This window comes from Panthera pardus, unplaced genomic scaffold (assembly GCF_024362965.1).
Source record: "Panthera pardus isolate Hobbes unplaced genomic scaffold, ASM2436296v1 HiC_scaffold_6, whole genome shotgun sequence".
Lineage (NCBI taxonomy): Eukaryota > Metazoa > Chordata > Mammalia > Carnivora > Felidae > Panthera > Panthera pardus.
In genome coordinates this window covers 103,205,705-103,232,065 of record NW_026526991.1, presented here as the reverse complement: position 1 = coordinate 103,232,065, position 26,361 = coordinate 103,205,705, and the positions used below count along the sequence as shown (strand labels likewise).

At 49.1% G+C, this 26,361-nt stretch overlaps 1 protein-coding gene across 7 annotated transcripts in view; it reads left to right on the top strand.

Moving 5' to 3' along the window:
• Positions 1-26,361, top strand: part of TSPAN9 (tetraspanin 9) — a 205,293-nt gene that overhangs the window by 45,835 nt on the left and 133,097 nt on the right. Inside the window, exon 3 of one of the 7 annotated variants that reach the window (XM_053895001.1) lies at positions 22,471-22,584. The exons of the other annotated variants lie outside the window; for them this stretch is intronic. The gene's annotated coding sequence lies outside the window, so the exon portion shown is untranslated. The remainder of the gene's footprint in view (positions 1-22,470; positions 22,585-26,361) is intronic. 7 annotated transcript variants of the gene reach the window in all.

Sequence of the window (26,361 nt, the reverse complement as noted above, 5' to 3'; positions counted from 1 at the left end):
AGGCATCCAGGACCTGGATAAGCTTCAGATGAGAAAGACAGCTGTAGGATTCTTTAATCTCCTCCAGTGGGCAGAGGATTAAGCAATTTTTTGGTGGGTTTGTGTTCATGCATTATGATTTTTTTAAACAAAAATGATTGTTTATTGAGTGTTTTTGAGGTTCCTGTCACACAAGCACTTTCCATAATTTATCTAACAGTCCTTTGGTAGCTCTCTAAGGGATGTATCCTTACCCCCATTTTACAGACAAGGCATCTGATGCACCAGAAGGCAAGGAGCTTGTCCAAGATCTCAGATCCTTCTCATTTCAAAGTCCTGTGACATATGACTTCCTAGGGAGGAGCATGGGGTATGTGGAAGAGTATGGAAACCAGTTTGAGGACCCTTGGTGAATGATGAGTGGTTTGAAAGAAGCTGTGCAGAGAGCATGCAAAAGTGAGTGGGACCAAGTCCCTGTGTCCTTGGAGTTTATAGGAAAGTGAAGGAAACAGGCATGTTGTCACCCACCTCTGATGCAAGACATGTTGTGACTTGTGCTAACAGTGGGCTGCCAGAGTGATTTGGAACTGCATTTTTGTCTGGTGTATGAGCTCCTGGATAAAGAGACACTTCAAAACAGAGGTGGGAAACTCCTAGCCCACAGGACTGACTCAGTTGTCACCGTGATTGAAACTGGTCCATGTAGGGGTGCCTGGGTGGCTCAGTTGGTTAAGCGTCTGACTCTTGATTTCAGCTCAGGTCATGGTCTCACAATTCCATGGGTTTGAGCCCTGTGTCAGGCTCTGCACTGACAGCACAGAGCCTGCTTGGGTTTCTCTTTCCCTCTTTCTGCCCCTCCCCACTCACACCATCTCTATCTCTCTCAAAATCAATAAAAACTTAAAAATAAAGAAATTGGTCCATGTAAAAAATACTGAGATGTGATGCCATTTATGTCTAGAGTTGCAAAAATGCAACACTACTTACAATTATTTTTAGTATGGTTATTGGAAATTTATATCAAATATTCATTCTCTCTGACTCAGTCATTCTGTTTTTTGGCACTTGTATTGAGGAAGTAATCATATACATATGTGTGTATATATGTATGTATATGTACAGATGTGCATAATCTATCTTTATTGTAGCATTATTTATAATAGATAGTTAAAATTGGAAACATTCCAAATGTCCAACAATAGAGTAGTTATGTAAATTTTGACATATTCATCTGATGTCTTACAGTATTAAAAAACAGTCATGTCTTCAAAAATCATGTATGACTCAAAATAATGCTTATGAGAATATGTCAGGAAATACTGTAAGATTTAAAACTGTATCTGCTATAAATCCTAATTTTTTAAACATGTGAAGAAAAAAGACCCAAGGGAGTATACCCCAAATGCTAACGATGATACTGATTATTAGTGATTTTTATTTTCTTTTTTATGTTCTTTTATAGTTCCTAAAGTTTCTTTACAGTAATAACAGCAAGAACATCCATGTCTCAGGCATCTCCCAGGACCCAGGGTATTGGTTGCATGGACGTAGTACCACTGTGCCCTGCAGAACACGGCGGTCTCTAGCACTTTCCAGAGCATGGCATTAATTGTGTTTGGGGAGGTGGTTCCTCTGCCTTTGAGCTCCCTCTTTCTTCCCTATTATACTCTCCCCTCACCAGGTTTCTCCCTTAGTTGGCCATAAATTTATAAACCGGAGAAGGGTTTTTTAAAAATATGCACTATTTTTTATTGCTTGTGCTACTTGAATACGATGACAAGAGAGACATTTTATACTCCCCTCTAAAAGAAAACCCTAATTTAAGTGTCTTTCCACTCATGCGATCCCAATTGATTTTCCCTTTGTAGTTCAGATGGCCTTTGTCAGATAGAAGAATTTTCTGCTCCTGCCTTAAATGGCCTCAGAAAGCCCAATTTAAAATGATGCGTCGTTCCCATGGCCTATTAGGTAATACCACTCCTGCCTGGTTTCACCACAGAGGAATGGGAGAGAGGCACGGTTTTGTCTTAACAGAGTTCTGTGGCTGATAGTAGGTTTGAAACCGACCCCCAAGTGAGCCCTGAGAAGACTTGTGATCCGAATTCAACAACTGCCTTTTTGTTTGTATTTTGTAGATATTGATGACGACTTAGCATGCCACGTGGCATTTAAGGCTCCCATATGTGTTGTTTGTATAAATTCTGGCCTTTGTGGCAATGTTCCCTCCCAACAGTGAGAGTGTGTTGTATTCAAGTGTACAAAGAAAATGGTATCCTGTAGTGGTTAAGAAAACACGTTTTGGATCAGAGAGATACAGATCCTGGCTTACCAGCCCAGTGATTGTTAGCACCGCCCCTAGCTTCTTGGAGCCTTACTTTCCTCCTCTGTAAAGTGGGCATAATGCTAAAACCCTATAGGGATGTTATAGAAATTAAATGAGAGAATGCTTATAAAATGCTTGGTTAAGGTAATCAACTTATATTAATCAACTAATTAATCAACTAATTTTAATCAACTAATATTGATCAACTAATATTAAGGTAGTAATACTGTTATTTTTGGAGGAGAGGCTCCCCCCCACCCCCATCCTGGTCTTAGTTCTCAACTTGCGTGGGGTGGCACACTGTGCCAGGAATGTGGGTTTAGTGGCTCATTGTCTTATGGATCCAGAGCCCTGACCACTTTCTTAACCCCCAGACTCCACCTTCAGGACCTTTTGGACCTTTTGGACCTTTTGGACCTTTTGGACCTGCAGACACAAAAAGGCTGAGCCCACCTGCTTCCTTCGCTTTCTGCACTCAGTGGGGAGTAAGCTTTCAAAATACAGAAGGCCCAGTTTTCAGGTCATCTTCAAGGAGGCCTTAAAGACAAAAGGCTGAATTTCCCACATCCCCCAAGAGATGCCTTCCTGGCTTCATGACCACTCAACACCCCTGCACCCCACAACAAGGTTGCTTGGATTGCACTCTGGGTTTCTCACTCATTAGAGCAAAGACAAAACGTTTAAGCTAGCAGGCTATCACCACCACCACTGGTATATTATCTTGTCTTCAGAAAATTTTTTTATTGTGACAAAGTACACAGGACATTCACTATTTTAACAATTTTTTTAAATTAAAAAATTTTTTGATGTTTACTTTTGAGATAGAGAGAGAGAGAGAGAGAGAGAGAGAGAGAGAGAGAGAGAGAGAGAGGATGCACACAAGGAGGGGAGGGGCAGAGAGAGAGGAAGACACAGAATCTGAAGCAGGACCGAGCCACCCAGGCACCCCCATTTCAACCATTTTTAAGTGTACAGTTCAGTAGTGTTTCTCTAGAGAAACAGAACCAATAGGAGAAACATTCACACACATGTATTTTATCATATGATGTCATAGGATAATATGATATACACATCATGTAAATGGAGATTGAGGAGGAATTGGCTCATGCAGTTAGGGAGGCTGAGAAGTCCTACCCTCTGCCATCTGCAAGTCAGAGACCCAGGTGGTGTAATTCAGTCTGAGTCCAAAGGCCTGAGAACCAGGGGAGCTGATTGTTCAAGGATAGAAGATGAGAAGAGATGTCCCAGCTCAAGCAGCGAGGCAGGAAAAAAGGGTTGAATTCCTTCTCCTTCCGCCTTTTGTTCTGTTCAGTCTCTCAACGCACTGGTTGATGTCCACCTGCACCGGGGAGGGTGGTCTGCTTTACTGACTGCACCAATTCCAATGCTAATCCCTTCTCACAGACACATCCAGAAATAATGTTTCATCTGGGCGCCCCTGGGCCAGTCAAGGTGACACATGAGGTTACCTTCACAAAGGGGCATTAAGTACATTCACAATCTTGTGCAGCCACCCCTGCCATCCATTTCCTGAGCTTTGTCATCATCCCAAACTGCAACTATGTTCCCATTAAACCCCAAGTCCCCATTTCCCCCCTCCCCCTAGGCCCTGGCAACCACCGTTCTAATTTCTGTCTCTATGGTTTTGACTGCTCTAGATTCCTCATATAAGTGGAATCACACAGCATTTGTCCTGTGTGACTGGCTTAGTACCCTTAGCATAACAACCTCAAGGTTCACCCGTGCTATTGCCTGTGCCACAACTTCATCCCTTTTTTAGGTGGAATAATCTATTCCATTGTATGTATAGACTGCATATATTTATCCATTCGTCTGTTGATGGACATTTGGGTCATTTCCACTGTATGGCTATTGTGCACGTCTTATTTTATTTTATTTTACTTTATTTCATTTCATTTCATTTCATTTATTTTATTTTATTATTGTTTTTTAGAGTTTATTCACTTATTTTGGGAGGGGGGTGGGACAGAGAGAGAGGAAGAGAGAGAACCCCAAGCAGTGTCCACACTGTGCAGAACCTGTGCAGGGGTCAAACTTAGAAACTGTGAGATCATGACCCCAGCTGAAATAAAGAGTTGGATACTTAACTGACTGAGCCACCCAGGAGCCTCAAATGTGCACATCATATTTTAAAGTTAAATTCCCACCGTCTTCCTTCAGTCATTCCGTTGGTTCTCTAGCTCGTGCCTTTATATAATGGAAGCAATGAATGAGTACCTTTGGTAATAATATATGCAGTCGTAGGCTGTTTCCCTGTGCATTGGATCTATTTATCCATTTCCCTCATCAGGCTGTAAATGCTCTGAGGCCAGGAACTTTGTTTAATAATTCTTTTTACTAGCTCCTGAGAGTCTGTTTTAGGAAGTGGTAAAGGATCTTGGTTAAGAGTGTGGGTTCTGAGGTCAGACCACATGGGTGTGTATCCTAATTCTACCACCTACTAATTTGTCATTGCACAGGCCCCTTTTCAACACTCAGTTTGTCCTTTGAAATGGCGATGATGGTGATTACCACCTCTTGGGGCTCTTGTGAAAATGAAATGAGATAGTCCATGTATAGGGTCTGGCACAGTGTCCTAGACATCATAAGCCCTTAAAAGTTAGCTTATGAACAAATGAGAATCTCAACATCCTTTTCAGAATCTGTCTCTTTTATCCTCATAGTTTCTTCTCGAGGTGGCTCACGAGTAAGATGAATGGCCTCCACCGTGGATTGGGGTCCCAGGCAGGGTCAGAGCCAGGCAGTGTTAGAGCCTGCTTACTGCTGGTCACTAATGTTTCCTTCCAGTGCTGTTGGCCCCCATTCAGGTAGTGTGCAGACCCTGAGCGTGCCCTGGGCCCTGGGTCACCGCTGGTGCCTTCCCTGCAGCCTCTTTTCTGAAAGGGGCGCTGATCCATGGGATGGACTAGGCGGGGGGGGGGGGGGGCGCGGGGGAGGCTGTAGGGACTCTGGCTCCTTCAGGATAGTGCTATTAGGATGGCCCGTGGGTCATGTCCCTGCAGCTTTGCTTTCCCCGGCCACTGCAGAGTCAGCCGTGTGCCTGTGGCTGGTCCTGCCCGGCCAGCTCAGGAAACTTGAACCCCTCTCACAACAGAGCCAACGCACCAGCAGGATAGGGCTGAGCATTTGGCAGCCGCCCCAAGTGGCCTGTGGTTTCTTCCCAAAGCTGACTGAGCTGGTGAAAACAGAAGTTCCTCTTTTTTTTCCCCCTCTACTTTACAAAATTTTCCTAAATATTCACCGGATCTTCTCACAATTTCTTCTTAGCATTAGCTTCTGGCTTTGGCTTTCTGCCCATAGATAGGCAGGAAGAAGGTTCTGCTTGGGGCTAGTTTTCTGCTCTGGATAGACTTCTGCCTGAACGCAGGAGGCAGGATCTGGGCAGATGAAGCCCAAAGGCCATCACCTCTCATGTCAGGTGATATAGGGCTTCTGGAGGCTGGCACTTAGGATTGGCCTGTGGCCGGTGGCAGAGCAAGCACTTCCTACTTCCGTGACCTTGAGCAAGCTTCTTTACCTCTTTTAGCTTCAGCTTCCTCATCAGTGAGATGAGGGTAATAATAGTATCTGCCCTGCAGATATGTGAAGATTCAGTGAGATAATCTATATAAAATGCTTAGCATAGTGTCTGGCACACATGGAGATGCTCTAAAAGTGTACGTTCCTTCTATTTTTATTGGCAAACTTTATTTTTGTTGTTCCCAGCCGCCCGTCTCTCTCACCTTTTTTCTTTTTGAGAGAACTCGGATTCCTGTAGGATCTCAGTGTCCTCGAATGGCTCCCTTTCTTCCTCTGCCATAGCCTGCTCTTGGGAAAAGGTCTCATGCTGTAGCCACAGCAGATTTGAAGGGTAGAAGCTTCAAAGTCACCTGGGGCACCCGTCTGCTTCTTGTCCTTGCTGAGTGGGGCCTTTGCTTCTTCTCACCTCTTCACCTCCTTCTCCACCTGCTAAGAGAGTTTACTCTACCTTTGTAAATTTCTGTACGTTGGGGGGGGGGGGGCGGGGGGAAAGCAACTGAATATTTATGGAGTCCCTTTATGTGCCGGGAGCTGCTAGGTACCTTCATTATCTCATTTCATTGTCCCAACAGGCCTTGGAGCCAGTTGATGGCAGTTATTCCAGTTTTTACAATGGAGGAAGCTGGGTACAGGAGGCTGAGCAAATAGCCAGAGGCCACACACAGAAAGGTGATAGCCAGAGGCCACATGCAGAAAGGTGATAGTGGGGCTCGATTAAGGCTTTCTGAAGCTGCAGCTGTGTCCTCTCCACTGAGGATGGTGTAGAGCATGGTGGCACAGAGCACAGGTGCTTAGCTCCTCCATTAACTGTGTGACTGAGGCTTCTCTGAGCTTCAGTTTGTTCACCTAAAAATGGGTACAACAGTAGTATCTGTGCTGGTAAAGCCATTGGCACGGTGCCTGACACATCACGCGGTGAATGTGATGAAGTTTTGGGGTGATGGTGGAGGGGTCCAGAGCCAATGGCAAGAAAGAATTCTTGAAGATGTCTTTGGTGCAAAAAGGTGATTTTATTAAAGCACGGGGACAGGACCGGTGGGGAGAAAGAGCTGCACTGGGGTTGTGGCAGGTAACTGATTATATATACCCTCAGGTTGAGAGGGGGTTAGGGATAGAGTAAGTCTCTAAGGAATTTTGGAAGAAGGTTTCCAGGACCTTGAGGGGCTAGCTGTTGCTAGGGAAACACCACTTATTACTGTTTAATAAATCAGTCATGAGACCCTTCAGATGTATATCAGGGGGCCATAAGCTTGGGGTATGATTGCCAGCATATATCTTGGGGGGAGTTGAGATAAAGGAAGTTTCCAGGGGAATTTTTATATGTTAAAGTAGACTTACAGGATCCTTGAGGTTGGGATAATGTTAAGCTAAGATTCTCTTTAGCCCCTAGCTAAGTGTCATCATAGAGGCAGCTGAGCTCCTAGAGGGAGGTCACTCTGCAGGTTTCAAGGGCTTGTTAATGGGCTGTAGGCAGTAGGGAATTTAATTTTTCATTTGCCTTTGTTTCCCACATCACCATGACAAGCACTTAAACCCCTTTCCTTTGTTCTTGGGTAGCCAGGGGTGTCTAAGGAATATCACACATATCCTACCTGAGAGAGGGGTGTTGTTAGCCTGTATTTTGCCCTCAGCCTGCCCCGCACCCCGTCATCAAATGTGCCACCACGCACACTGTACTGTCAGAGTTTGACTTCTGGTAGGTTCCTTACTGTGGGAACTCACAGAACAAGTCCTGTCCTCTGATCTCTTCTGGACAGACCCTCACGATTTTTCCATCAGGTATCATGTCCCTCCTAAAGTGCTCTCCATTTTTTAAAACATTTATTTTTATTGTGGTAAAAGCACACATAACATAAAGTTACCATTTTAACCATTTTATTTTATTTTTTTTTAAATTTTTTTTTTTCAGCGTTTTTTATTTATTTTTGGGACAGAGAGAGACAGAGCATGAACGGGGGAGGGGCAGAGAGAGAGGGAGACACAGAATCGGAAACAGGCTCCAGGCTCCGAGCCATCAGCCCAGAGCCCGACGCGGGGCTCGAACTCACAGACCGCGAGATCGTGACCTGGCTGAAGTCGGACGCTTAACCAACTGCGCCACCCAGGCGCCCCCATTTTAACCATTTTAAAGTGGACCATTCATCGGCATTAAGTACATTCATTGTGTTGTGAAACCATCATCACCATCTAGAGCCACAACTTTTTTATCACCCTGTGAGAAATAAGCCCACTGACCCAATCAAAGGAGGGATGCCGAGACTCGGAGCACAGTGAAATGAAGCTTTAATCAACATTCTTGCAAGAGCAGGTGTCTAATGGACAGGCACACTTGGGGCAGTTCCAGCAGACAATTTATCTCCTAGCCTGAAGCCCCTCCCTGGATTCCTCATTGGCTGAGTACTGCAGAGGTCACAGCCTTACCTGGTGTCACCTATGCCCATGTAAGGCCAAACGTGCATTCCTTGAGGTGGCGCAGAGACTTCAGTTCTTTGGCGCATGCTCATTGCAAAGCCCATGAAAATAAGCCCACAAAAATAAGCCCATGGAATGGAGAGGGGAAGAACCAGGAAGTGAAGTGTCTAAGGATTTGGGACTCCCATTTTGGGGGGTGGGTTCGTACATATTTCCAATAGGTTGTAAACCTATTGTTAACTAGACAGTGCTGCTTTTATTTGGTATTTCTGAAAGTGAACCATCTCGCTTCTCACAACCCCACACACAGATCCCGCACCCCTGAGACATCATCCCTTCCCCTGCCGCCCATCTCCCCTCCCTGCAGCCCCTGGCAACCACTGATCTGATGTCTATGGATTTGCCTATTCTGGACATTTTGTATGAATAAAATCATATAATGTGGCCCTTATGTCTGGCTTATTTCAATAGTTGGCATAGTATTATCAAGGCTCATCCATATTGTGGCATGTGTCAGTACTTCAGTCCTTTCTATGGCTTAAATAGTATTCCCTGGTATGTATATGACGAGAGAGCATAAGGCAAGCTGAGGGCAAAGTACAAGCTAGCAAAGCGGGGCCCCCCCCCCCCCCCATGTCCCCAGGTGGGATATGTGTGATATTCCTCAGGCACTCCTGGCTGCCCAAAAACAAAGGAAAGGAAAGAAAATAAATGGTTAACTGATAGAGATCACAGTCTTACAGGACATGAGTCTCCATCAGTTTACAAAAATATCTTAGTAAATTACAAGGAAAAGGCAATCTTATCAATAGCCTAATCTCCAGAAACCCATAGACTCAGCTTCCTGGAGCCCCAACATCACTCCTCCATAGTGATATGGGGAACCAAGGCAAGAAGACAATGGCAGGTAAAATTAAATTTCCTTATAACCTATAGCCCATTGACAAATACTTGAGGCAAAGGACTAGTTTCTCCAGGAACTCCCTACTGTCCTAATGTTAATGCCTTACTAGAGGAAAAACAATCTTAGCTTGACAATAGCAAGGCCTCAGGTATCTTTGAGTCCTCTTTAGCATATCAAAGTCCCTCTGGAGGCTTCCCTTTTGACCTTACCTCCCCCAACTTCATAGTATGTAACGGGTCATCAGCTCTGAACCCCATGAACTTCCCACCATCATCCCCAAAGTCATCATATAGACCGTATTTTGTTTATCCATTCATCTGTTGTTAGACATTTGGGCTGTTTCCACCTTTCGACTATAGTGAATGTACCTGTCGTGAACGGTCATGCACAGGTCTTTTGGACACCTGTTTCCAGTTCTTCCAGGTAGATTCCTAGGAGTGGAGCTGCTGGGTCATATGTAATTCTGTGTTTAACGTTTTAGGACCTGCCAAACTTTATTCCACAGTGGCTACCCCATTTTACATTGTCCCACCATCAAGTAGGAGGGTTCTAATTTCTCCATGTCCGTGCCAACAGTTATTGCCATTAAAACATTTTTTAAAATAATTATGACCGTCCTAGTGGATGTGAAGTGCTATCTCATTGTGGTTTTGAGTTGCATTTCCCTGATGATCAGTGACATTGAAGCATTCTCCTTCAGAGTTAATGTTCCCGCTTTCTTTTGACCCAGTTCTCAGGTCTTCCGCCACCCTACTGGTACTTTCCACAGTGTGTGGCCCCATTTGTCTAGATCCTGTTTAAAATGCTCAGATCCTTGGACAGGCCTCCGGCGAGGCTGGGAGCAGTATGGTGTGGGCTCCCTGTTCCCTTGCTCCAGATCTGCTACTTTCTCTTATCCACTCTCTCCTTGAGGGTGTCATCCCTTCCTCCAGCTTGTGGAGCTTCTCAGGGTCTGGTTCTTTCAGCCCAGGTGGTCACGCTTGTTTCAGCCTGTCCTCCCCAGTCCTGGTCTGTGGGCTCTCTCTTTCCACCTAAGCCAGGGTGAGGCCACATGCCTTTCTGCAGGCTGACAAAGAAGTCCTCTTTCTCACTTTTGGGCTGTTATTAATCCACCAGGTTATTACTGCCTCCAGCCTGACATCCCCATCTTGGCCATAGGATTATTCTAAGAGCCTTGGAAGAGCCTTGTGCCCCCAACACCAGTGACCTTGTTCCCTCTGAGTATGACTTGAAGGCACTGTTTGGCTTCTCTTGGGTGGGTTTACGATTTCAGACCTATTTCTGACCAAGGAATCAAAGACTGCCCCTCAGTGAAGGAATTCCAGGCATGAATGAGCAGATGGATGAGGTATTTTGGGGGGCAGAGAGTTTGTCTCTGTGCTCCAGAAACCATGCCACCATCTGCCTGTGCCCAGGGGACCCCACCCATCCTGGAAAAAGCCATGGACTCATCTCCTGCTCTAGGAGCCTGTCCTGCGAGACCTGGTGCACCCCACTGGCACTTTCCTTATAAGTACCGGGTGTAGACCTGCCATCTATCTGCATAGAGTGGTTAAAATAATGACTCAGTTACTATATGAAAATTTGGTTGCTGCAAAAAATGAAGTAATGTAAAAGTGATAGAGTAAAAGGTGAGAGACCCCACCCCCATAGCCATCCCCCATCCTCAGATCCCTTCCCAGGGGAAATCAGGTAAAACTTACTGTGGGTTCTGGGTCCTTCCAGGCCTTTCTTTCCAGTGCATTCCCATTTATGTTTTAACTGTTATCCAAGGGCAGTTCCAAAACAATGGATGCCATCAGGCTGAGCATATCCAACAGAATGCGTTCAGATGTACCCCAGAATGATGCTTCTTCAAAGCTGGGCAGGCGTTTGGGGGTCCCCCTTGGGAGCTCTGACTGACTCTGGTGTGCAGACTTGAATAAGGGGCCACGGGAATGACAACCTTGAATGGGGAGTGGGGGAACCTCAGGGCTCAGATACCACAAACACATGTCGATGGAGGGCAGGAGAGGGCAGGGCCATTTATGAGCACCCACCAGCACTCAGCTCGCAGCTCCACGCTCACTGGGTAACTTAGTTTCTTCAATTATAAACACAGTCAGCTCCCAGGGTTGCTGTGAGGGGTGAGTACAAGAAACAGTGCCTGCAGAGCAGGTCAGGTAAGGGTGAGGGCCTGCCTTCCTTCCTTCCTTCCTTCCTTCCTTCCTTCCTTCCTTCCTTCCTTCCTTCCACTTTGCCCATGTCAGCTCTGCATTGACATTTTGCCTTCCTCATCAGCCTTTCTCCTGTGTCTGGAGCAGACCTAAGCAAGTCACACTGCTGAAAATATTGATCCCCCCACAAGCACATGGGTGTTCAATTACTGTATGAATGAATGGGTGATGGGTCAAGGCCTTCCCCCCTCTCAAGATGAGAGTATTGTGGGAGCAGTTACACAATTAGCTGTTACTGGTCATTGACACTTTAGTATGAATTAGTGCCATAGATGTTTTGACCTGTAGTCAAGTAATGGGACCCAAGTAATGAGCCTTCATTCTACAGTTTTAAGGGGAAATTTTAAGGCTTTAGGAAAGAAGAAACTTGCCAGAGTATTATTGCAGCCACTTAGGGGCCAATTGAGGCTGGAACCCAGGTCTCCTGATTCTGGTCTGTACTCTGTCAATCCAAGGGGAACACCTAAGATCTGTGAGGGCTTGCTTGCCTCTGCTCAGGGTTGCTGCTTGCAGGTAGAAGGCAGCCTGTAGCAGGAGGCTCACAGACAGGCCAGCAGACAGATGGTCCTTTTGGAGGGATGGAGGGAGGTCTCTGGACAGTGGCCCTGGGGTTTGGCATGGCAGGGTTAGGGTCCTGTATTTTTCAAGACAGGAGGTGAGAAGTATCTGAGGGCTCTGGGATCCAGTTTGGCCTGTGGAGCCAGCCATGCAGCTTTGTTGATGTGACAGCTAGCTGAGAACAGGGGGGCTGGATCCGGTGGGACATGCAATCTGGTAATCATAGTCCAGCGTGAGAGCCTAAGGAAAGGGGATGATGCGCTGTGGAAGGGGTGGTGACATTTGCAGGGAGAAGAGGGACCAGCATGGGGAAAGACATGGCAAAGTCAGGGGCTGGTAGACGTGTGTGACAGGAGTGAGGCTGCATGGGGCCTGGGAGAGTTGAGGAGGAGAGGCCACATAGGAAGCTTTCCATGGTCAGGGCAGGGCCAGCACCTTGTTTACCTGATTTTTCTCAGTGCCCATGTGGTTCCTTGCCCTAGAGACAGAGCGCCATTAAAAAATATTTTTAAAAATTGTTTAAGTTTTTATTTTGCTCACCCGGCAGACCACCATTTTTATTTCTTACATGGGTGAATGAACCTTCCTCCCTCAATCTCTGGAGGCTAACCGGCAGGCGTTTTTCCAGCACTTTAATAATTTTTCTTGCACCCTCTGTCTTCTGCTAGGTGCTTCCTCACGTAGCTGGTCACTCACCCCTGGTCAGGGGTGCAGGGCTGACTGCTTACTGGTCACCCCTTGGCTGGTGGCCTGCTGGCTCGTTGCCTGCTCTTATTTGTGTCAGCCACTAGATGGCAGCAGGAAACTTACCAATTTCTCTTCCATGTTGATTTTATTTAGGTCAAGCCCTTTGCTCTAGGTGGTCAGCCATCGTTTCTTGGATGGCACACGGACTCTCAGATTCCATGTCTCGCTGGTTCTGGGATGGGTATGAGGAAAGGCTGGGGTGAAGCTGAGGCAGCCTGATGTTGGACTCTCCCACAACATTCTTGAGAAGTGGCTGTCTCAGCTCAAACAGCCTCAGTGCTGGGGGGTGGCTTTTCAGGAGCCTTCCCTCAGTGTGACCCAGACTTCTTGAGTACAGCTCCCATGATCGGGGAAGTCTTCTCATATGTCCCAGGCTGGGGTTTTGTGCCTTAAAGGGACTAGGAGCTGAGACTCAGAGTCACTTGCTTTCTGCGAAGTCCCCAGCCTGGCAGTCTATGCACACACTGACGGGTGCAGTGGTGGTTGAGGAAGGGACCACAGCACAGAGGCCAAAGATGTGGGCCACGCTAACAGTGATCCGTAGGAGTGGCAGACATTTGCAAAGCACGTGTTGGAGCCAGACGATGCTCTCCCCACCCTGAACTCTTCCACCCCTCACATGCAGCTGGTCGTGTGCTGGGACTTGAATCCGGCAGGCTGGCTCTCATGATAAGTCACACACCACCTAAGCATTGTACTCATTTTTTAAAAGAAATTTTAACTAGCCACCTGGGTGGCTCAGTCGGTTAGGCGTCCAACTTTGGCTCAGGTCATGATTTCACAGTTTGTGGGTTCGAGCCCCCTGTTGGGCTCTGTGCTGACAGCTCAGAGCCTGGAGCCTGTGTCTTTGGATTCTGTGTCTCGCTCTCTCTCTGCCCCTCCCCTGCTTATGCTCTGTCTCTCTCTGTCTCAAAAATAAATAAAACATTAAAAAAAATTTAAATTTTTATAACTTTTATTTATTTATTTTGATAAGAGAGAGAGTGAGCAGGAGAGGGGCAGAGAGAGTGGGTGAGAGGGAGAATCCCAAGCAGGCTCTGTTCTGTCAGCACAGAGCCTAATGTGGGGCTCGAACTCATGAGTCACAAGACCATGACCTGGGCTGAAACCATGAGTCAGACGCTGAACCAACTGAGCCACCCAGGCACCCAGGCAGAGTTGTGCTCATTCTTAAGCACTTTGCATATTACTCTACAGTTTGTGTTCCAGTTTATGTGGTTTTTCATTATCTCCCGTGGTCTCCCATGGTCTTTCCAAAGGTCTTACCCTGTGTTTGGTACTGGCACATCCCTTTTTTACAGATGGGGAGACTGAGGCATATAGAAAAGTAAGAATGGGCCCAACACTTCAAATACAGGATGGTGACCCTGGTGTTCAGATTCCACGTCCAGTGGCATTTTGTTTGACCACACTGTGTTGCCTCTCTTTTTGTAGCGAAGCAGGTGTGTGTGTTGGGGGTTGCGGGGGTGAGGTAAGAAAAGCACTCACTCTCAGGACCAGGATGACTGTCAGAAGACCTACCCCAGTCACAGCCGGCACCTCTGGAAGTGAAAAGTGTGTGCAGGTGCCCTGTGGGAAGTCAAAGAGCCCAAGCCTGCAAGTAAGAGCTCAGGCATTCCACCAGCTCGCACCCTGAGCGGGAGGCAGGATGGAGGGCAGCTTGGCCTGGGACTCAGCCCCAGCTCACACTTTGTACTGTGGGAGTGCCAGGTGGCCCCAGCTGTTAGAACCTTCCACTGGCCATTGTACTATGAGGGCACAGATCAGGTTGGGAAGGAGGGTGTTTATGTGCTGGGAACTGAGCTCCTGCCAGCATTTTGAGGTACCAATACTGTTCTGGGCTTCTCTGAAGCATGGCTTTTGCTCAGCCCCCCTTTCCATTTGCCCCCCCTCCCCTGGTGCAGCACCTTCCAAATTTGGAGCAGCAACCATGGGTTTGGCTTCTATCCTCCCCTTTGTCTTTTTCCCTCTCCAAGATGGGTCTTCTTGAGGTCCTGGTCTTCTACACTCAGCTCCACTCTTTCTGGCCACAAAACCATGTCAGCTTTATCAGAACTGCAGTGGTTGAGTGACAGGAGTCGATGGGAAGATGGACACTGGCCCTGCCTACTTTTCCTTGGGCCCCCTACTCCTGGCCACCACAGGCCTCCCACCCCCTCCTCGCTGGAGGATCCAAGTGTCTGCCTCTGGAGCCTGAGTCCCTGCTCTCCCAGAACCCTGCCTTTTGCTTCCCACCTCCCACCTGGCTTCACGTCCAGTGGGTTCTGCTGGTCGACACAACCACTATGAAACCTCTGACACACCCTTCTCTGGGCACCCCACATCTATGTTAGCCTGGCTTTGGGCCCCAGGGAAGCATCACCCCCTGGATTGCCAGTTCAAAGGCTTCTGCTTTCCAGCCAGACACCCGCCAAGGACTGCGTCTCCGGCTCCAACATCCTGCTTGGCGTGTCCTGTCCCCCTCAACCCCGCCCCCCCCCTCCCCCGCCCCAGCTCCAGCTGCAGTCTCCCTGTTGTGCTCCTGGCAGTAGGCTTGCTGGGGGTTGGGGGGCTCCTTTCCCCTTGGCCTCTCCTCTCTATATTACGTCAGCTTCCAGCAAAATACCCCTGGGGTCTGGTAAGGGAGGGCTTTCTATTAATTTTTTTTCCAGGGGAAATAATTCCACCTCTTGTCACATGAATTTCTGTGTTCAGCTCTTTAGGGGGCTTGACTTCCTCCCTACATCCTATCCCAACCCCCTTGATGTTCAAGAGAGGGGGCAGCTCTGTTTCCTTAAACTGGGGCTGCTGCTGGTTCTGGGAACAAGGAAGGTAGTATAGGGAGCAGGGAGAGCACAGAGCTGAGAGTCAGGTGTCTGGAGCTTGGCTTCCCCTCACTGCTGTGTGACCTGGGGTTTGGCCTTCCCCCTCTCTGGGTCTCAGCTGCCCCTTCATGCACCTAGGACCACATCTGTCATCTGCAATGGTGAGGCGGCCCAGAGATTCCCACTCTGGAATGGATTTTCCTATCCTGTCCCCACCCTGGCCTGGCCCCTCCGCCTGGGGAGGGGTTTGGCAGGTGTGGCAGCAAGCTGGGAAGACCAGATCCCTGTGGTGTGTGTGTGTGTGTGTGTGTGTGTGTGTGACTGTGTATATGTATGTAGTTCAGGGCTGAGCCAGGAAGGAGAGTCAGCTTTGTCTCCTCACTGATTCTCACTCACCACTTCTTGGAGTCACAGATGTCAGAGGAAGGAGCTAGTCCAGGGACCAATGGGACAGAGGGCGGAGGCCCAGGTGTCGAGCCTGTGCCATGCTCCTGCAGACCTCTCTCATGGACCTCTTTTCTGGGCTCACCCCTCCTCGGTTTCTTCTTTGGCTTTCCTCCTTCTGCCTCCTTGCCTTTGCTTCCTTCTCTCCAGCCCTGTCACCAGGCCTTGCTCTGGCCACTGAGCCCAGGGAGGGCAGCCATCTCTGCCCCATCTCCTTGGGCCTCTGCCCCACCCCCTCAGCGCCTCTGCCCCACCCCCTCGGGCCTCTGCCCCACCCCCTCAGCGCCTCTGCCCCACCCCCTAGGGCCTCTGCCCCACCCCCTCGGGCCTCTGCCCCACCCCCTCAGCGCCTCTGCCCCACCCCCTCGGGCCTCTGCCACACCCTCTTGGCGCACACCGGCATTAGGCCCCCCTCCTCCCCAGGGCCCACATCTGGCCGGAGTGCTCAGTTTTCTCGGCTGTAAATTGCCTCCCGCTGCCCCTTGGCATCTTCTCAGGTTTCAGCTTTTTGAGCCTTTTTCTTTTGGGGGGGTTCTCGGAAGGACGGCGGCGTTGCGCTGCTCCTTCCCTCCTCCCCCTCCCCTCTCTGCTCCAGGCCACGGGGAGAAACCTTTGGCAGTGTTGTCAGCGATCCTCTGTCCAAGCCTTGGGTGAGCTGTGGTTTTTAGCAGGTGGCTGAGCAGGAACCAGTTTTAATTAGATTTTCCCCTTTTCTGTTCACACCTTCCCCTCCTCCCTCCTCCTACCGGAGGCCAGCCTGCCTGTGTGTCCCTTACCTGCAGTCAGAGGGGCTTTCTCCCTGGGGCCTGGCTTTTGTAGTGGGCCACCGGGACCAGCTGCCTGCCTCACGCCCCCCCTTGATACATCCCTTGACAGAGTTTGTAGCCTTGGCGTCCATAGACACAGTTTTCCTCAGGGCTTCCCTCAGGTGGATTTTCTCCTGCATCTCAGGTGGGCGGGCTCCAGCCCCGCTGCTGACCCACCTGGGGCTCAGACCCTTGCACCCACACCAGCCCAGGTAGAAGCACAGGGACAGTAGACCCCAGCTGGTCCTGTGGGGCATGCCCACGCTTCCCTCTGTGTGGAACTTGCCCTCTACCGTTTTAGCTCTTGGTTACCTGCACACCTGGGAAGGCCTCCTGTTTGGGCCGTCAAAGGGTGTCTCCGGGCAGCCCCAGGACAGTCTCCGAGGAAATAATCATCTAGGCAAGTGCTCCTTGAAGTGCGGTCTGGGGACGGTGGTGACCAGGCAGGGTCGGAAACGGAAAGTAAGCATTTTGCAGCACTTCTAGTGAGGGACATGGCCATAGCTTTCTTAGGTTTGTTTGGAGTTAGGGAACTCTTAAGGGTATTCATTCATTCATTCACTCATTCATTCATTCATTCATTTATTTTTTTTTATAGTTTATTTGTTTATTATGAGAGAGAGAGAGAAAGAGAGGGAGAGAGAGAATCCCAAGCAGCCTCTGTGCTACCAGCACAGAGCCCGATGTGGGGGTCGATCCCACAAACTGTGAGATCGTGACCTGAGCTGAAACCAAGAGTTGGGACGCTTAACCAACTGAGCCACCCAGGCACCCCTGGGGATTTTTAGTCAGAGCTGAAGGACCTGTCTTGTCAAACAGGATGTTGTTAAAATCTCCATAAGATTCACGTGTGGTGTGAAGTGTGTACTAATCCTGGATGGCAGGCCCACCCATGGGTCCAGGATGGACTGGGAATAAAATGCCTGGCATTTGCCTTGGATTGGCTGGGAGGTGCTGCCGTCAGCATCCCAGGCTTGCTCAAGAGTCCCTAGAAGGAAACCCCTTGAGGGTTTCTTAGAAGAAGCTGGAGATTTAGATTTGGTGGGGGAAGTTGAGGAGAGTTTGGGGGTTTGATGAAGGTCCAGGGGAAGTCAAGTGCAGGATTTCTTGAGGAATTTGAATGAGGAGGGTTTGTAGTTGGGCACAGGAAGTTCAAAGGTAGTTTGGGCTTGCAGCGGGAGGACGTGGGGATGTTTTGGGGTTAGGTGTGGGAAGGCAGATGACTGGTGTGAGGTTCCATGGGTGAGAATGGATACCCAATACTGGGATCCTGGGACAGGACAAAGGGAAGAATGGGTTCAGTCATGTGACCAGTGGAAGTTTGGAGGTAGACAGGGGGAGGCTAAAGAGAAACTTGGGGTTTTATTTAGGGTATTAGAAGGAAGTTTGGATGTGTATTGGCTAAGGACCAAGGGAGTTCAGGATTTATTGGAGAAGGCCAAGGGGAAGCATTGGGGCTTCATGGAGAAGGCCATGGGAAATGTGGGAGTTCACAGTAGAGGCCAACGGAGAGGTTGGGACTCTATGCGGGAGGCCAGAGGGGGAGCCAGGAGATTCAGTTGATGTGGACCATGGGGTCCTTGCCAAAGGAGAAGCTTGGGTTTTGTTTTACACGAGGTGGCCTAAGCTTCCATGGTCTCTATCAGCTGTTACGTATCCTGTGTTATGAGAAACTTAAAAAAAAAATCACTCAACCTGTTCACTGAAAGTTTGCTCCTTGATGCCCAAACCTTCTCTCTCCCCCAACTTCTCCAGCTCTCTCAGCACAAGAGCTGTGGCAGCACACAGAGGTGTCTTCACTCAGAGGCTGAAGCTCCAGCACTTCTTAGTCTGACTCCCAATGGCTTTTCCAGCCCACCCCCCTCGGCCCCCACCATGATGGTGACCGATGTTCTGCCGGCCTCTGGAGCATGCTGTGATGGCACTGGTGTCCGTGCCAGCTTTCTGCTCCCGTCGCTGCTCCTTGGAGCCCTCCTTGTCTTTCGAGGTCTAGAGAGAGCCCTGCTTCTTTGAGGAAGCCCTGCATGATGCTATTACCCAGAGTGACCTCTTTCATCTCTGGTGCCTGGCATTTTCTCTGGTCCTCTCATTTGCCCTTGGCTTACATTACGGGTGGTGACGGCACTCATGTTTTGACCTGACTTTTCAGTGGGTGTGTGAATGCAGCTGGACTGTAAATATCCAGCAGGGTCTGGGTGGCTCTGCATGGTGTCTTAGTTGCTTGGGAAACACAGGCACACTGGTCTAAAGGCTTTTCTCTGAGTTGAGCTGCCCATCCTTAGCTCTCCCCTCCCTCTTTCCCCAGCCTGGCCAACCCTGCTCTGTGGATCTTACAGGGAAGCTCTTGCCTTTCTCCCTTGCTGGGACAGCCCCACATCAGAACAAGTTGCCTCTTCTGAGTAGGCAGCTACCTATGACTTGGATGTAAGGACCCTACTCCATGCTGCTCCGCAGTGGACTGGTGACAGCCACTTGGGAAACTCATGGCTTCTTTCCTTGGGACTAGTAAGTCCCTATATTTTCCACCATGCCCACACCTACTCTGCCCATCTGGCCCTTGCATTGGCCCTTTCCCAAATGGCCAGCAGGTGACTAGCAAGATTTGGTGTCAGCTGTTATGCTAAGTGCTTAACATGGATTGACGCTTATGGGAATCCTATGTGATAGGTACATCTCAGGAATGAGGAAACTGCCCAACATCACACACGCTTCAGAGGCTGAGAGCCGGTAGCCACTCTGCCCTACTGTTCCTGGGTTGACACTGCTTGACATGGATACCCTTCAGGGGAGCCTGCCACCTGCCTCTCTCTCTCTCTTGGGCTGGCTTTTATTTAATCCTGGGGCACCCCACCCATCCGCCCACACCCTTCTCCCCTCTTGGCTGCTGAGTTTCTCCTTCTCTGACTGGGGGTCCTGGCCCTTCCTTTCTTAGAAACCAGATGGGGTTTGGGTTGATCTCTCTGGTGTGGGTTGGCCCCTCCCCACCATGTGAAGGGCTGAGACTGTTCCCAGGCTGGTCCTGGCTGTAGGAAAAGGGCTGCAGGGTGAAAGGTGATATATAAATGTAAGGCGGTGATTATTTATTTGACAGGGACAGCTGCCTGTGGTAAAGAATGTAATCTAGTAATCCTTTTGTGAAAATCGGATCCTAGGCTCAGCACGCTGCCTGAAACAGCAAAGGACCATTCCCCCCCCACCCCCCCAATTCTCTTGCACACTTCCTGACATTCCTGCATTCCTTCACGCATGTGCCCTGTAGCTTGTATGCGTGTGGCATACACATGCACATATGCCCTTTTGCTTTCTTGGGTTGTTGTTAACATCTTACATAACCATAGTACAACTGTCAAAATCAAGAAATTGATATTGATGCAATGTTATTCACTAAACTACAGACTATTTGGTGTTTTCCTCACTAATGTCCTTTTTATGCCCCAGGATCCTACACTGCATTTAGCTGTTATGTCTCCTTAGTCTCCTCCAACCTGTGATAATTTCTCAGTTTCTCTTTGACTTTCATGGCCTTGACGATATTGAAGATTACTAATCAGGAACTTTGTAGAATGTCCCTCGCTTTGGGTTTGTCCGGTGTTTTCCCATGATTAGATTGAAGTTATGCATTTTTGGCAAGGATACCACAGACGTGATGCTGTGTCCTTCTCAGTGCATCGTGTCAAGGGGTGCATGCTGTCAATATGTCTTATTACCGGTGACGTTCACCTTGGTTGCTTGGAGAAGGTGATGTTGGGCAGGTATCTCCTTGATAAAGGTACTGTTTTTCTTTTGGTAATTCATAAGTGTTTTGTGGGAAGATACTTCGAGACTATGCAAATATCCAAGTTTTGCTTAAATGTTACTCACGAATTTTAGCATCCATCAGTGGTTCTTGCCTGTAGTGAGTTATTATGGCAGTGTTTGCCTCATGGTAATTTCTATTTCCTTCATTTCCTCTGTTTATTAATTGGAATTCTTCTGTAGGAAGAGCTGGCCCCTCTCCCACATTTATTTATTTGATTATTGAGTTACTTCTTTTGTCATTACAAACACATGAATATTTAGTGTATCTATCTTATAAAATGTATAGTATATAACAAATGTATGGATATCTGCTGTGTAATAAATATCATGGATATGTGTTCATATTGGCTATAGTTACAGTTCAATAATGTAGTTGTTTTGTGGCTCAGATTACTCCACCTCTGACCATTGGAAGCACTTTCACTTTGGCTCCTGTGCCCTTTGGACGTGGCCTCATCTTATCCTTACTTTCTGGCACCCTAAGGTACTCCAGGCTCATGGTCTATTCTTCTTGCCCCAGCCCTGGAATCAGCCCCTTCCCTGAGGAGCCCTGCTTCATCCCAGAGTCTCCTGTGCTCCCCGCCTCCCCCGTGTGAGCAGGGCGCCATATCCATGGTGGGTGATGTGTTTGCTCTCTGCTTGGACAGTGAGGTCCTTCAGTAGGGACCACGCTTGCCTTGTGCTCAGGGCCCACAACCTCTTGCATTCACCTCTTGACTCTTGAGATCATGCCCATCTTTTGGTGCTGGCTTTTCTGTCTCTTGTTGCGTCTTCCCTAACTGCGCCAGTCCACCCTGGCCTTGTCCCGTGTCCTTCATGTGCCAGTGCTCTCATTTGGAAAGTAGCTTTTTATGTGAACTTGTTTTGACTCTCCGACTTGATTGAGAGCTCTTCCAGGGCAGAGACCCTACCATACCTAGAAAGTGCCCAACTTGAGTTTGCTATGGATTTATATGGATACACATTTATACTGATGCATATCCTTGTTTATACCAGGGGGCAGATATAAAGGAATCTCCATCTCAACACATCTTGCTGAGTTTGAGGCTAAAGAGTCCCGACTACTTATAGGGAAACTGAGTCCCGGGAAAAGAAAAGCATGCTTATCACCCTGCATTCCAATAGCATATACACAGTGAGGTCAGGAAGGGTAGGGACCAGGTGTCCTTAGCTTCCCATCGGTCCTCTTTGCCAAAATCATCCTGTCCTGCTCTTTCCTCATTTTTCTGTCCAGATGGCTGGGGGAAGGCATGGCTGGCATCAGCCAAGATGATGTATGACCACATGGGGCTCAGAGCAGAGAGGGCTCGGACGATTAGGGGTATCAGGCTGGGAAATCGGAAATTAAAGGCCTGGCGCCATGGCCAGCAAAACCTCCCCCTGGTGCAATGTTCTGAAGTCACCCGCAGTGGGTTTCATCAACATGGGCACAGGGGAAGGAAGGCCTCTTGGCAGGCTGTAGAGACAGATGGGCTGTAGGCACTGCCTGGCCCTGTGAGTGAGCTACAGAGCATTGGGGCTCAGCACTGGGCTTCTGTTATCAAGCTCCTGCTGACACTGTCACGAGAAACTTTCTCCCCTTTGAGGTTGTGCCCCGGCCAAGCCAGTTCCCCTAAGTCTTAGTCTCCTCACCTAGAGGATGAGATGATGGGACCGCATGATCTTTGCAGTCTCTCTCAGCCCTCACATAGCCTAGACTTATGACCTGTGGTCGCCAGGACAGTAGGGATGGGTGATGGCTGATGCAGAGGGGCAGACAGAGCCCAGGAGGCTGGCTGCCCTGGATGTTTTAGAGCCCTCGGGAGCTGAGTGAGCACTGAGGTCAGGAAGACTTCTTGGAGGTGTTGGGCTCTGAAAGGGCAGAAAGAAGACTTGTCTTTCTCCACAGTTCCTTGACATTCTGTTTGTTTTTCCATCTACCCTTCCATCTTTCCGACAGGTATTTATTGAGCACCTGCTGTGTGCCAGGCACCGTGGTAGTCCTAGGAACACAGCAGTGAGCAAGACGAGGGCATTGCTTTCATGGAGGCTGAGGTCTAATGGAGGAAGACAGGTATTAATTACGCTTGGAATGCTTTCAAATGCCTCCATGTGCTCTGTCCCCTCCCATGATTTTGCTTTTCTGTTCTCCCTACTGCCTTCTTCCTTCTCTTCCATATACTGCTCCACCTGCTTTGTCTATGGCCTTTCTTCGCCTCGCCACTGCCAAGACCTTCCTGAGATTCTAGACTCTCTCAGGCCAGAAACTCCAAAGGCCCATAGGTCCTGACTGTCGTGCTGATGTGTTTGGAGAATTCCCTGGGAGGGAGAGTGGCAGCGGCTACTCCTCCTTCATCAGTAGTCCGTGGGCCCCATGGCCACGGATGGGGTAATAGATAATAAGTTCCTCAGTCCGACATTTCTGGGTTTGCACAGAGACTGTGACCCTTACTTTCTAGCTTGCACAACTCAAGTTCCTTCTCTGAGCCTTAGTTTCCTCATATGGAGAATGGGTTTAACTACACTTACCTTGAAGCGTTTTGGGGGCGGGGACCCAATTGGAAAATGTGAAAGTACTTTCAGGTGGTCCCTTGAATATAATAGGTGCTTGATTGAAAGTAGCTTTCTCATCTTCCTTTTCCTCTGTCTAGGCCAGCAGCCAGATAGTTTGAGCCTGGGATGGACGTGGAGGAGCTGAGGTCGAACCCCAGCTGAAGCTGGGTGGTAGGAGGGTGGCGGCACCCCTTGCTGTGAAACAAGGTGTACACCATGAGCTGGGAAAGGCCAGGGAGTCTGCCAGGGGCTGGAGAGAATGACAAGCATCCCATGCATCCCAAAAATGAAGCATGGTGTGACAGCTGTCTGTGCATCCTGCCAGGTGTTGGGGCCAGGGAGCCCTCCCCGGGGGGCCTGCCCTGAGTTGGTGGGCCTGTGGGAGCCCCCATTCTGGTGGTATGCCCGCTGAAGCAATGGGGAATAGCCCCTCCTCCTCCAGGATTGCCCTCCCCCTCCCTTTCTGTCCCCCCTCCAGATTCATCTGAGACACCTGGGGCCTGTTCTGCCCCTGACTTGAGAGCATCTTCTAGACCAGCGCTGTGGTGATGGAGATGTTCTGTTCTGGACTGTCCAGTAGAGCAGTCACTAGTCGTACAAGGCTATCTGGCATTGGAAATGTGGCTAGTGTGCCTGAGGAACAGAATTGTTTTCCCCTTATTTAAAAAAAAAAAATACTGATTTTGAAAGAGAGAGAGAGAGATCGAGTAAACGGGGGAGGGGCAGAGAGGGAGGGAGAGACGGAATCCCAAGCAGGCTCTGTGCTGTCTATGTAGGGCCTGACATGGGGCTCGCTCTCGTGACTCTCATGGTGAGATCATGACTTGAGCTGAAATCAAGAGTTGGTCGCTTAACTGACTGAGCCACCCAGACGCTCTGAGGAATGGAGTTTTTAATTTTATTTAGTTTTAATTAATTACAATTTAAATTTAAGTGCCCCCATGTTGCTAGTGGTTGCCATGTTGGACAGTACTGTTCTGCACCAACAGTTTCCACTTGGTGGGTCACCTTTGGTGTGAGATGTGTTAGGAGTAATTTGCTCTTGGTAAGAAATTACTGAACTGTGTGAATCGTTTACGTACGTGTAGGGGGCATGGCTTGGCAGATGGAAGGCTGGCCCTTGGCACATTTGGAGATTGAGTTGTAGGGCCTGGATGGGGGAACAGGAGGGGAGAAACCTCAGCCTTATTCATCTGGGAGAAACTGCAGAACTGAGGAAGGGATTTTGAGGAGCAATTCTCTTTAGAGGAAAGGGATGAAGGAGATACACCCCCGGGGTGTTGGCCAGAGGCTGAGTCCATTTTATAGGTGCTGGAGGAGCCCTGATAGACCATCCAGGCTAGCCCACTCATTTTACAGATGAACAACCTGAGGCGCATCACACATCAGGTACCTATCAGGGAACAGGATGTGGTTTCTCTCCTTAGAAGAACTACCCCATAAAGTAGGTATTATCATCCTCATTTTGCAGACAAGGCAACCAGAAATCAAAGTCATGAAGCTTTTTAGTAGAACCAGTATTGATTCCAAGTCTGTTAAGAGTCACAAGCTTAATTTGTGACAGAATCCATGTCCGCTGACAGGCCAGCACTCCATATTGTGGGGCACTACGTTGCCCTCCACCACGTCGGGATCGGGGGCAGGACTCCAGGCTCCTTCCTGTGGCACCTGTGATCTGTGGGATAGCTGGTGGGGGCAGGTGCTCAGGTCCCCCACCAGTGGAGGAGGGCAGAATGTTTGCGGGGAGTGTGGCCCGTAGCAGCATGGGGCCGCCCCCTCTGCGGCCTAGAATGTGCGGCTGTGCCATTGAGTGGCCTGCTGTTTGTGGAACCCAGAGACACCCGCCTGCCTGGAGGATGAGGAGAGGCAGGGGGAGCGCGGTGAGAGGGGGCCTGAAGGCCCACATTCCGCTCCTGAAGAAGTACGTGGAGGGGACCTGTCCCCTCCTTCCTGGCCGGCTCCAGCGGGGGAGGGGCCCTCCCTGTGTCCAGCTGTTGTCCCCCCTGCACCTCCCGCTGCTGCAGCTGCCCCAGCTCCATCAATCTCATCCAGGGCCGGCTGGAAGGAGGAGGGGAAGGGAAGAGGGGGCCTCTCAGGCATGTCCCGCCGAGGTGCCTCTGGCTCCAGCCTCTAAGAGGTGTCTCTAGTCAGAGAGGCTGCCCCCACTGCTGCATAAACAGTGGGCTGTGGGCAGCTCAGCTGTCGGCCAGCCCTCCAGCAGGGCTGCTCCTTTACCGAAAAGAATAGGGGTAGCTAAATCCTTCCTTCACCTCTGCTTGGGACACAGCACCTTCCAAACCTCCTCTGCTTGGCATCTCAGCAGTGCTGGAATTTTCACGAACGAATGAATGAACGGCCCTTCCCCCACCTCCAGGGCTGGCCTGAGATGAAGGGCACAGGGCTCTGTCCCTCTTGATGGCCTGACACTCGAGAGGTGCTGTGTCTGAGGGGCTGACTTGGGGTGTGTGACTGCCAAACAACAGTTATGTTTTGTCCTTCAAGTCTGTATAGGAGGCGTAGGTATGTTAGTCCTGCAGCCAAGCGTGTGGTTGGCCTTGTTCTTCCTTTTTGTTTTTGTTTTTTTGGAAATGTAGTCGAGTCCTTGAAAGCTGGAGTACCCTGCATTCTACTGGAACTCAAAGGAGAGGTGAAAAGAGGAATTAATACCCTTTCTTGGGCAGACCTCAGTTTGCCGACCTACAGAATGGGGAGGAGCACTGCCATTCTATTTTATGGTTTAGTTCAGTAGGTAACAGCATCACGGCATAAAAAGTCAGTTGGAGCTCTTTGGAGAAAAGGCTGTAGGAGAGAGTCACTTGTTTTGTTTTTATTTCTTAGCTTCATCCGGTCTCAGTGCAGGACTGAATGGGTGTTAGCCAAGTAATATACATCAGTGATTCCAGACCTGGCATTGAGCTAGAGACATCTGGGGAGCTTTTTAATAATTCAGATTTCTGGGCCCCCAGCCCAGATCTTCTTCTGAGTCTGAAACTCTGGGAGTGGGGCAGGAATCTGTATTTTGACAAAGCTTTCCAGATGATTTCAATGCAAAGTTAGGTTTGGGAAGGTCCAACTTTTCTACCTTTGAGGAGAAATCTGGTAAACAGATATTCATGAGTGCTTTCTTCTGAAGTGTGCTGGCTTTAAAAAGGAGCATTTGTTCATGCATTCATTCATCGACCCACTCATTCAACCAGCTGACATTGAATGAGTGTCTGTGGCGTGCCAGATGCAGCTGTAGGCAGAGGGGTGCAGGCAGAATTAGGTGGAGTGTTCTTCCCCCAGGGAGTGCACAGTC